At 42.8% G+C, this 12,967-nt stretch overlaps 1 long non-coding RNA gene across 1 annotated transcript; it reads left to right on the top strand.

Annotated features, from left to right (window-relative positions):
• Positions 1–5,111: 5,111 nt before the first annotated feature.
• LOC309703335 lies at positions 5,112–8,042 on the top strand. Its single transcript, XR_014275858.1, has 2 exons — positions 5,112–5,378; positions 7,906–8,042. It is a non-coding gene; the product is annotated as an uncharacterized lncRNA (long non-coding RNA).
• Positions 8,043–12,967: the final 4,925 nt, after the last annotated feature.

Genomic DNA, 12,967 nt, shown 5'->3' with positions numbered 1-12,967 from the left:
GGCATGTACCTGGTAGTAACGAGCACTGACATGAGCCAATTCGTTAATTTTTATTACTGAGACTGGAATTCCCTCTTAATGGAACCGGCCTCTACCTTACCTTTGCTGTGCAATTAGGGTGCTCAGAAAATAGATGACGACATAAGAAAGGAAGAGATTCCATTAAAATAAATGACTACTTTGACTATGAGCTACTATTCCACCCAATGATCACTGATGAGTGGTCTTTGATAAATTAATTGTGATCAATGCTCATGGTCTCGCAGGCGATTGTTCGTCAGTGGTGCAAGTTTCAGTAATTGTACAAGGGTACTGTTTACAAGGTTGGGAAACCTGCTGTCGTGTAAAATCTCATATAAAATTGCACCACCAGGTGAGCATGTCTTCTGAAGTTAGGTTAAAAAGAAAAGAAAAACACTGCAGTGGAGAAAAAGGTTCAGATCAAACCAGTTTTTCTGAGGAAAGACACTACCCTGAACCCTTTTACACCTCTTCAGTCTCTTCAGTCCAGCTCATCCTTGACCCTGTCCTAGTCTAAGACAGATCAACTGTCACCAACTGTCACCTCCTTTAGAACAGGATGTCTGGAGACCCTTAAGTCTTCAATGGGTTCGCTGTGAGAAGGCAATAAACCTTGTGGCCCACCCAATAACATTTTACATGCATACAACTGGTGTCAAGAGTGATTATTCTACATTGAGTTGAGAAAGCATTACTACTATTACTAAAGTGATGCGATTAATACATAAAATAAAGAGATTTCCAGTACAATTCCCCCCTTTGTGATAACAACCCCATCAAATCACAATATTAATCAAACATAGGAATTTCTTTCCCAACTTCTGTACATAACATCAACACGATTGTACTCTCAAAAGAGATTTCACAATGTGCATCATTCTATAGGTCAGGAAGGAAGAAAAAGACCCCCCCCCCCCCCCCCCCCCCCCACAAAAGCACAGATCAATTTCACACCTTAATGCTCATCTTCACTCTCACTAACCTCATCACTGTCCCTATCTTCAGCCTGAAATTTAGGAGTCTCATCCTCTTTTGTCAGCACAGTTGTGATCAACTTATGCACTATAGGGTGTGAAGGCACGGGATGAAACAACAGCCACAACATGTAAGTATGGCAGAAAATGTGGCTATGGACATCAACAAAGACACCACTATGGCTTTATACTTACCAAAATAATTGCAAAAAAAACCAAAAAAACAACAGTCATCCAAGGGATTATTTATACCAGAGTCCTCTATCATTTGGGTGGACAGTGTCCTCAACCCTTCCAGTGCCCTGGTTACAGAGCCATCTGGAGCTGTGTTATTAGGGATGAAAGTACAACACAGAGGACCTGCCATAGTACAAACACCCTCCCTCTCAGCCAAAAGCATATATAAGGCCATCCTATTTTGCTGGGCCATTAGGGAAGTGGCGGCCAGCTGTTCAGATAGGTCCGCCACTGCATCCCGTGTCAAATTAGCCAGTCGCTGAATATTATAATGAACATATTTAATCCATCTACATTCTTATTTGGGGTTATCCATAGAAAGATGGACTCAAACCCTTCTGCGACCTGGTTGGCCAATTTATACTCATCAGGAACACCTCTAGGAACACCTATAGCATCTATGTAAGTTGGGGAGTTTTTAGTTAAATCTAAATATTTTGACGTGGCTCAGCGGGTCCTACCCATATGGGTCTCTGCAGTAGCATGAGATCACTATAGGGAGTGCCAATCTTACAATAGTACAAGCTCCTGACCAGCCACGTGGTAGGGTGTCCCTCAGAATCTTGTCACCACACCACCAGAACAGGTCACCACGAGCAACATTAATGCTGCTCATATTTGCCCATTCAGTAACATTTGTCACCTTATCACACCATGACTCACCTGAATGCCTATTAGGGTAACACTTACCCTGGTCAAACATGTAGTTTCCAGCCCTAGGAGAAAACACAGGGGAAGTAACACCCTTCTTAACTACTGGGAAGAGGGTACTGAGACTACGTCCACACTAGCCTCCCTCCTGCTGTGTGCCCAGCCTGGAGGCTGCGGTCTGTGACCGGCTCCCGGTGCAGACGGCTCCCTGTTATAGTGTTTCCTCACTTGGCTCATGCGAGCCCAGCCCAATTTTTACTCTTTAAGTGTGCGCGTGTGTGTATGTGTGTGTGGGTGGGGGTGGGGGGATATATGTGTATTGAGAGTGTGGGGAGTGAGTTGGAGGGTGGGGTGGGCTGCTTTTAACTATGTAAAGCACTTTGTGCTACATTTTTTCTGTATGAAAAGTGCTTTATAAATAAAGATTGATTGATTGATTGATAGCCCGGATAGATTTTCGTCTGAAAACGCTCCGCATACACACTATCGTTTTCAGTTGTTTTCACAGAGTTGTGTGTCCACATTGACACGCTTACGTTCCAGTACTGCACATGCGTGAAGCATACGAAGATTTGACCTGCCCCATTTCTGTCAGCCATTTATTTATTTTCCGGCTCATTGAAACATCGCGGCAAAAGATCAAGGAAAAGTTTTTTAAATGGACTAACAATGAGATGGAGTTGTTGCTGCGAGTAACACAAAAGTACAAAGTTGCAAAAGTGAGTGAGAATTAAATAATTAAAGAAAAGCTATCTTGAGCATGTAAAGACTATTCTTAATCTTTAATAGGGCTGTCAAAATTGAGAGCAAAAAAAACAACTGCTGTATAATGCCCTCCAGCTATGTAAGTTATCCAATCCAACATTCTTAGCTACATAACCTGTCTCTTTTTGCACCACGTCCTCAGGTCCAGTTATGTTTAAATAAGTTACTAACTGATGTCCTGACAGCTCCACAGGTGCATGTGCTGAGGTTGCATTCTTGGTTACCTTTGCATTTGGTGTGGCCATCCCAAATTTCACACTGAACAACCCCAGTGGATCTGCACCCCTGACATCTACTGCCAAGTTGAAATAAGTCCATCCGCTGCTTTCACAACTTATGTCAAAACAAAGTTTTGTTGTGTTTTTTATTGTTAAAATCAATGGTTTCACCTTTCCTATGGCTGCGTCTCCTCCCACCTCAGCCCTAGTCAGTGAGAAATACATCTACGCCCGTGCATTGAAACTACCTACCCTGGGGGTCGCTGTCCAACCACCTGGTCCCATGCTCCAAAGAACCCGATACCAGGTCGGAAACCAGTAATCAGAATTGCTAATCCTATGCTGCGGTATATGCCCGGTATTACACATATACACATTGTGGCCTCGCCAAACACATTGGCGCTACCATAATATCCTATTACATCACACAAATCAAACTCTGCAACTGTCAATTGTTCTTTTACTGCGGTGACCACCACTTTGGTATGAGGTCCGCCGTTTCCTGCCGCTTGCGCTTGTCTGGGTTGAGAAGTCGCCTCCAGCTGCGGATCACCCCAGAGGCTCCACAACAGGGCAATCATCAGCCCAGTGAAGAGCAGCAGGGCCACTCCAATGATGAGCTGCTTCTCAGTATGACGCATTGTTGCAATTAGAGGCTGGACTGCGTACTGCCTGGATGAGGTGCGGGGATCATTCTGCCCCGTATGTTTCACCTGGTTGCTTTCCCGCCTCCCAAGGCGATTCCTCTGGAAACAGCTTACAGTGACTGGCGTGGATCCAGGTAACTTGTTCCCCAACCTTTACCGCTGTCTGCATGGTCAGCAGAACTTGGAATGGACTGAGCCACCACCTTGCCTTCCAGTGCTTTCTCTTGAAATCTTTCACCAGCATCCAGTCGCCTGGCTTAAATGGGTGCAATGGTCCTTCTGCTGGTTTAGACATGGCTGTCTTCATGTTTTGGTGTATCTGCGAGAGAGTCTTAGAGAGATTTTGACAATACACAATCATTTCACTGTCACACAGTTCTGTGGACATGGCTCACCACTTTGGAGGCTCTGCCCCCACTATAGCAGGGCACCCATACAACACCTCATAAGGGCTGAGATGTGTTGGAGGTCTGGCCCGCATGCGTATGTGCATTAACACAAGGGGGAGTGCTTTTGGCCATGAAAGTCCAGTTTCTTCACAGCACTTTGCCAATTTTGTTTTCAAAGAGCCATTCACTCTTTCCACGGCACCTCCGTATTGTGGGTGATATGCACAATGTGTTCGCAACCTAAACCTAAACTTGGAAAACATGTCCACCACCACTAAACAATACTTCTTTCCCTCTGATGGTGTTAGTTCAATAAAATCCATGTCTACATGGATGTCTACATGAGCTGTACGTCCCACATTATTGGTCAGGCAAATGAGACACTTTATACAAAAAAAGTGTCCAGCTGCTGCAGAAAAACCTTTTGTGAACCACAGCTTTGTTACTGCCTGTAGCATCCCCCCTTTGGATACATGGTCCAACCCGTGTGCCCACTTAAGAAACCAAGGGAAAAAATGCTTAGGCAGGCATGGGTGGCTGTCAGAAAAATGCCAAACAGATAGCATCAGTGTGCAGCCAAATCTACACCAGAGATCTTTCTCTGCCTGAGAGGCAAAAGACTGCACTGCAGAAAGGTCAGTAAGGTCAGGAGTGGGCAATGAAGCTAAAACAAGCTGAAAAGACAGTCATGCACCACACCAAACGCATAGCGAGAATCAGTGTAGATAGTGATAGAATGACCCTCAGCAAGTTTACAGGCTTCTGTCAATGCCACAAGTTGCACAGTCTGTGCAGAGAAATGCTTGGGCAGCGAGCCTGACACAAGAATGTCATGATCAGAACACATAGCAAAACCCACCCAATTGGTTCCTCCTGAATCACGTGAGGAGGAGCTATCCATATACAACACCATTTCTGAATTGCCAAGAGGAGCATATAGTAAGTCAACGCGAGGTGTGCAGGTTTCGGCCAACACAGCAATGCAGCCGTGTGGCTCACCACCCGCTTGTGTAGGAAGGAGAGTGGCAGGGTTCAGTGTTGTGCAGCTCTTCAATGTGATGTTAGGCATATCAAGCAACATAGAAGAATACCTGAGCCAGCAAGCCTTAGACAAGTGTGAGGTTCTTAGCGCTAGCAAAATAACAGAAACTGTGTGGGGTACCTGCACGGTCAAAGGGGAATACTCAACAATGTCGCAGGAGGCAAGTAGAGGTCTGCATTCCCGCGGCTGTCCCGCGGGAGCCGCGGGACCCGACCAGATTTCTTGCGGCGCGGGAATAAATTTCCAAATAAAATGCGGTAGCGGTCGGTAACTCTGGTGTAATTTGAACGGGAGCGGGCGGTCTGAAAATATAGCGTGCCCGACATTTTTTCGGAACAGCATATCTGTGATTTCCTCATTCTAATTGAGCACTGGTACAGCCAGTGCTCACGCCTGTTACACGCACTGAGCGCATGGATCAGTGCTTTTTGCACGTGCATTTTACTTGCACAGTCTGTGACTCTGTGCGCGCATCACCTGCATCAGAGCGCGCTTTACCAACATGGCAGAGCAAACTGAAGATGCAATTTCCTTGAAGGACGTTCAGCTGGGATTAGACAACGGTCAGTTTACTTTAAGGAAACCCACATCAGGCAAGTCTGATGTATGGGAGTCTTTTTCATGCGTCATAGACGCAAATGGAAAAAAATTACCCTTTGTACAATGCGATAAATGCCTCAAAGTTTTACCCTTTTGCAGTCACAAGACTGGAACCTCAGGTTTAAGGCGGCACTCATGTCCCATCACAAAGGGGCAAACAAAACTGGCATTTACTAAATCTTTGCTGGTGCCAGAGAAGTTTAAAAAAGAAACCAGAGACAAATGTGTTCAGTTTGTTTGCCAAGACATTTGACCGTATGATACCATCTCTGGAAAAGGCTTCACACAGCTGGCCCAACATTTGGTCGACACAGCAGCAAGAATAGGAAAATTCGATGTCTGTGAGATACTACCACACCCCACAACGGTGTCAAGAAATGTTGAAATGAGGGCTCAGAGTCTACGTAAACATGTTGTGGAGGAAATCACTGCAACAATATCGAAGTTTGGATGCGCTGTTACAGCAGACATATGGACAGAAACATATCGAAAAACGTCCTTTTTGTCTGCAACCATCCATTACGTTAATGAGCAATCTGAGCTACATTCAAGAGTGCTTTTTGCTGCCCCTTTTGACCCAAGCACCTCAAAGACAGGTGAAAACATTCGAAGGCACCTGCTGCAGAATCTCAGAGTGTTTGGCATTGATGCGACAGACATGGGCAAAAAGATTATTTTTGTCACAGATCGTGGAGCCAACATGATCAGTGCCTTATGAGAATACACGAGGCTAAACTGCACAGCGCACATACTAAACGTGACTCTCTCCAGTGCGTTTGGTACTGCCATAATCGAAAAGTCTCCAGAGATCGCTAGCCTTCTGACTGATGTTAAAAAGTTGGTTACATAGTTCAAACACTCAGGACAGCAGGGCAAGCTTAAAAAGTCACTGAAACAATCCATAGAGACACGATGGAACTCTAACTTTGACATGTTAAATTCTGTCTTGGAACAGTACGAAGACATTGCATCTGTGCTGACTGAGAGCAATAATTATGACAAGATCGGACGCATTAGCATCAGTACTCTTAAGTTACTAGTATCATTCCTAAAACCCTTCAAAGAGGCAACTGACGACTTGGAAACTGATAACACAGCTCCCAGTGCCTCACTTGTTCTTCCGTGGTCTGTGCGATTAATTGAGCACTGTACATCAGCCACAAAAGACCCTCTGCTCTCTGAAATTGCAACCGTCTGTGTAACACGGCTGAAAGAATTACTGTCAGCAGACAGCACTTCATCCCATTCTGTTCACATGCTTTATAAAATAGCAACCTTTCTGACACCAAATCTGCGAGGTCTGAGAATGTTAGATGAAAGAGGGCGACAGAATGTGATACAGGGAGTCAAGGAGATGATCGAAGATTTAAAGTTTGATCATGCACATGATGAGGATGTTGAACCAACACCTGCCAAAAGGCCTACTGTTCTTCATAAATTTTCAGATTGGGAGGAAGAGGAAGAATCATGTGGATCAAAATCACTAGATGTTCAGATTCAGGAGTACAGGACCATGAAACTTGAATTATCAAGTCAACAAAACATTTTGCAGTGGTGGAATTCCAACAGTTCCCAGTTCCCTGCCCTGAGCAACCTTGCAAGATTTGTCCTCTGCATCCCGGCAACGAGTGCACCTTCCGAGAGAGCATTCAGCCTTTGTGGTCGGATTTTGGAGGAGAGACGTTCAGTACTGAAACCCTCATCAGTCAGTGACATTCTTTTCCTGCATGGAAATTTAAAATAATTTGGATTTTTTAAGTAAGTTTCGTTCATTTGATTAATAGTTTATAATTTTGAGATGTCGTTTATTGTTGTATTTATATATGCATATTTTCTTTTGTAGGAGAGACCTTGAATTCGACATTGGGACATTTTTTCGTTAAACTGATAGTTTAAACAACCATTTAATTTCGCAGTGGCCAACTATTTTGTTCACAATTTTAAGTAAATGGCCTGCATTTGTATAGCGCTTTTCTAGTCCATAGGACCCCAAAGCGCTTTACACTACATTCAGTCATCCACCCATTCACACACACATTCACACACTGGCGATAGCAAGCTACATTGTAGCCACAGTTGCCCTGGGGCGCACTGACAGAGGCGAGGCTGCCGGACACTGGCGCCACCGGGCCCTCTGACCACCACCAGTAGGCAAACACGGGGTTAGTATCGTGCCCAAGGATATTTGGCATGCAGCCAGGGTGCAGCCTGGGATCGAACTACCAACCTTCTGATTAGTGGCTGACCTGCTCTGCCACCTGAGCTACAGCCACCCAAGTGACTTTTTTTTTTTTTCGCGACACTTTCCCTACTGTGTTGACAGAAAAATGTTACGTTTGTATTTTACATAAAAATAACAAGTAGGCCACAATGCTGTATTCGTTTTTATTTATTTTATTTTTGCAACACGTTTTCCATGTTAAAAGATAAATGTTGCATGTTGACAGATAAATGCATCTTGTTTAAGAAAAATAAATACAATCATTGCACAACCTGCAGTTTTATCTGTTATCTCTATTTTTTGGTGGTACCCCATTTAAATGTGGGATTTTGGAAACCAGATCTAAATTTAGCGGGAACGGTCGGGTCGGGTAGAAAATTATTCTAAGCGGGCAGCGGGTGAACAAAGACTGAATATACAGCGGGAGCGGTCGGGTGCGGTACAAAACCTTGCGGGAGCGGGCGGGAGCGGGACTAAAAAAACATTCCCGCGCAGACCTCTAGAGGCAAGCATAACCTTTTCACATGAGGTGACTGCACGGAAGGCCTGCAGCCACTGGGTCAAAGTTAGAAGAATAGTAGGCGATGGGAAGAAGCAAATCACTGTGTTTGCGCAGGAGGGTGTCCAGCAAAATCTTGAAGTGTCTGACTGTTTCTCACATTCTTATAGCTTCAGCCCCCCTCCAAACTAAGCATTCACATTTTTTCTCTCTCTCAGTGAGCCTAAGTTATGACCTTGGCTTCCTGTGCAGTATGCTTTGCTCTTTCTAATCAGACAAATAAGGCCATGATTCTCTGCAAACAGCATTTCTTATAAATCAGCAGTATAATGCATCATAAAAAAGTGTTATATTCAATTCAATTCCTGTTTAATTAAATAAACAATCAATTACTACTTCGAGATTTTTACAGCATCCAACATCAAAATCCACTGGGGCAATTCCAGCAGCATAGAATGACACAGAAATAAACAACCTTTGTCTCTCCAATCTAGGGGCCTGCTGGTCTCTCTCTATCTCCGGCCTCCCTATCTCGTGCCCTTGCAGCCCACTTCTCCGCACACAGTGTTCTCCTTGCTTTGGCTTACCAAATCCTCATCCCACTAACGGCAGCTGTGTCGTCTCTGCTTCTTACATACACCTCTGACCTATTCTCCCAGTTCTATGTACTATGTGTGAATGTTTAGCAGCTCGACCTATGACCTACTTAATGAATAATGAATATAATGCTTTACTATCGTTAATACAACTAAATACTACAATAGTCTATTCTTACAATGTCTTGGAGGTTTTTGAAGAGAGCTTTGCTGAAGGATCTTTACCTCAGAGCTGCAGGAGAGCAGTTCTAACACTGTGACCAAAGAAAGGTGATCTTCAAGATATTAAGAACTGGAGGCCTGTCTCTTTATTGTGCACTGATGATAAAATACTGTCAAAAGGGCTGGTAAACAGGCTGAAGAAGGTGATGGATCAGGTATCCACCAAGCACAAACCTATTGCGTTTGGTACTTTGTATTCTTTTGGCAGCGAAGAAAGACAAACAGCTCAAAGTGGTCTAACTCAAAAAATGATCTTTATTTTTACATTCCCGGAAATGGAGACTGAGCACACACAGAAACGCCAGCTCAAGTCTGAGGCAGCAGCAGCCAATCTCGTTATATATTTTTGCAGCACGTTACACACACACACACACACACACACACACACACACACACACACACACACACACACACACACACACACTCCGTTTACTCAGTTCCTCTTTTCTTTGTGTCAAATTTCTGGTGCAGCTTTGCACTTCCTCTTTCTAAATTCTGTTGCCAGGGCAATTTGTCACTCTTAACCTAGTTCTGGTCTCATCTGGGTCTGGTTTATAAAGGCACACATAAAACAATATAATCAGACAATAGGCACTAAGAATATATATATTAAATACATGACACCAGGCAGGTCTATTGTTAGTAATGTGTCACTAGTCAGAAATATTTTGGAGGTCTCCAGTTCATTGGGATGTACGGGACCAAGAAAAGGCTTTTGACAGAGTTGAGCACCGTAACCTCTGGATTTAATTGCCAAGATTATGGTGTTGTACAAAGACATTGAAAGTGTACTCAAAATAAACAGTTATTTGCGTAAACCTTTTAACGTAACCAGAGGTATTAGACAAGGTTCTTCCTTGTCTGGTATGTTATATGCTCTGTGTATTGAACCAATGTTAAATGTTAGGTGTTCTATTGCTGGGATGTCTTTAGCAGGTTTTAAGATGTTGTTTAGCTTATCTGATATTATTGTTGTTTTTGTTAGCAGTCAGCAAGATGTCAATAAGTTAGGAGATTTATTTGCTGAGCTCCCGCAGCTTCCAGGTGGTTTAAAGTGGAAAATAGGTAGTTTGAAGTATCTGGGTGTGTACTTGGGGGGTGAAGATATGGAAAATAAGACATGTATGTACAGACATACAACTGTAAACTTCAGTAGCAAAGCAAACATTGGTCACAAGGCATGGGGACAGGAAAGAAAGAATAACTTTGGATGAGAAGATTTTCCAAGCTTCGACAGTTGTGGATTGAGCTTTATTTAATTTTGCGGTGGTATGTTCAAGATTAATGATACGGATAAGACATTTTATCCAGAATGATTCCATACAAACGTCAAGACTAAATTGCTTTGTAATTGTCCTGTTTGGGGATGTGAACCCGGTGAACATTTTGCATTTTATTTGTTTTAAGGAGATTTCAGAAGTATCATTAAGGAGACAAAGACCAGGATTGGGAATATAAAAAACTTCCAGCACCTCAAATAACACAGAGTTCATAAAGACCCCAAAATTGGATATAACTGGACAGTCTCAAAACATGTGTAAGAACGTGCCTGGTGACAAATCATTGCATATGTGACAGTGATATGTAGCCCGTAGTTTCATCTGGAGTCTCTTATAGGGTGTAATGTATGTTCTGTGTATGGTTTTGAAATGAATTAGTTGATGTGCCAGGTTCCTAGAAGTCAAACTCAGATTAGACCACACTGTATCCCAGTCTATATTAACCTGTAGTTCTCCCATTTCCTTGACCCAAATAGATTCAATGGGCAGGGGCTTTATACCATGTTCGGCTAATTTGTTGTAGATTTTGGAAACAGAGGGTCTGCCAGAGTTAGGCAAGATCCATTCCAGCATGGGATGAGAAGGGAGAGGAGAGTCCCAGGGGATACCATATGTTGTTAAAGCTGATCTGAGCTGCAGATACACAAAGTAAGAAGATGCAGGAAGGAAAAACGTGTCCTTAAGTCCTGAAATGAACGAAGGCCTTGGGCATTGAATAGATCATCAAAAAAGTATATCCTGAGTGAAAACCAAGAGGGTTGAACAAATGGTTGGCTGCCACATAGTAAATTCATATTATGCCAGTATGGTGAACCTTTACAAAAATTTCACTGGAGCACCTAACCGTCATTCTATTTTCCTCCATACCTGTATAGAATTGGCAATAACAAGTCCAAATTTATTGTGGTTGCAGAGCATTTTGGCAGGTATATTAGAAAACAGGAGATCTTGTAGTCTATGCGGTGCTGCCTTGGCAGATTCGATCATTTTCCATGCAGTAGTAGCCTCTGGTTTGACCCACGTACTAAGCGCTCTGATTTGGAATGACCAGTAATAAAACTCAAAGTTTGGTACTGCCAGGCCACCAAACAATTTGGGACTCTGCAATGTTGACAAACGTATCCTAGGCCTTTTGCCATTCCAAATAAATTTAGACACCGCAGAGTTTATGTCTTTAAAGTAAGTTGGAGGAGGAGAGAGTGGCAACATAAAAAAAGGGGAAATTAAGCCATGGTAGTATGTTCATCTTTACTGCGTTGATTCTACCCTGAAGTGAAGTTTTTAAATTGTCCCATCTTTGAAAGTCAGATTTGATCTTATTTAGCATAGTAGTAAAATTGTCCTTGTTTATCTTTGGAATACTATTATGAATTGAAATACCCAAATAAGTAAAAGTGCTTTTGATCTGAACACACCCGGGTAAGGAAATTTTTGTAGCTTTAACATTCAAAATCATCAAGGCAGATTTTGACCAGTTTATTTTGTAGCCAGATAGAGAACTGAAATGGTCAAAGTTTTTAATTAATGGATGGATGGATGTCTCATAGTTGTCTAAAAACAGAATAATATCATCTGCATACAGAGATATGATATGATTTTGACCACCAATTCTGATGGGAGAAATTGTGGACTGTCTAATGGCTTGCACTAGGGGCTCTAGAGAGAGGGAGAACAGGAGAGGAGAGAGAGGGCAACCCTGCCTCTGCAATGTGAACGGGGGAGAAATCAGGCCCCCTGTTAAGACACTAGCAAGGGATGAGTGATATAGTGTCTTAATCATAGCAACAAATTTCTGCTTAAACCCAAAGTGTTTTAATACCATCCACATATAATCCCACTCTAGCCTATCAAAGGCATTTTCTGCATCAAGTGAGAATACTGCACATGGATTTTGATAGCCGTTAGCGGCATCTATGATATGTAACAGCCGTCTTATGTTATCAGATGCAAGCTGCCCTCAGATAAATCCTGTCTGGTCTGCATTGACTAAAACGTGGATAACTCTTTCCAAGCGCAATGCGAGGGCTTTTGGGAATACTTTGAGATCAGTTGTGAGCAGAGATATTGGTCTGAAACCAGAGCACTCAAGAGGGTGTTCAAATAGCGCACAACTTCAGGTTTTTTATTTCTATATGATTATTCTGCATGATTAAGCAATAAGAACAAGTAGTCTGATGTCCTGTAATCATTGTGAAGCTATATTATTATATTATTATTACAATTACAAAATGCAATTCTATATTGTATTATGAAAGACAATGAAACATTAAGTTTTTGTACAGAGTATCGGTATCGCATCAGTATCGTTGATACCACCCTGGATTTTACTTGGTATCGGATCGGAAAGGAAATCAGTGGTATCGCGCATCACTAATTTGAAGTTTACACAGCTACATTCTCGCCTGAAAATATGTTAAAAGTTTTTTTGTGACCGAGAAAGAGAAATAAGAGTAATATTAAAACTAAGTCACTGCCGTCATTGTTGGAGACTGGAATTGGCTGGGCCGCGCTAGGAATTCTGCGATATGGTTTTTCAATTTTGTTGTCTGAGTGGAAAATCGGGAGAAATTCAGGAGAATGGTGGCTCCGGGAGATTTTCGGGAGG

This window comes from Aulonocara stuartgranti, assembly GCF_965226115.1.
Source record: "Aulonocara stuartgranti genome assembly, chromosome: 3".
NCBI lineage: Eukaryota > Metazoa > Chordata > Actinopteri > Cichliformes > Cichlidae > Aulonocara > Aulonocara stuartgranti.
This window is presented reverse-complemented; position numbering and strand designations above follow the sequence as displayed.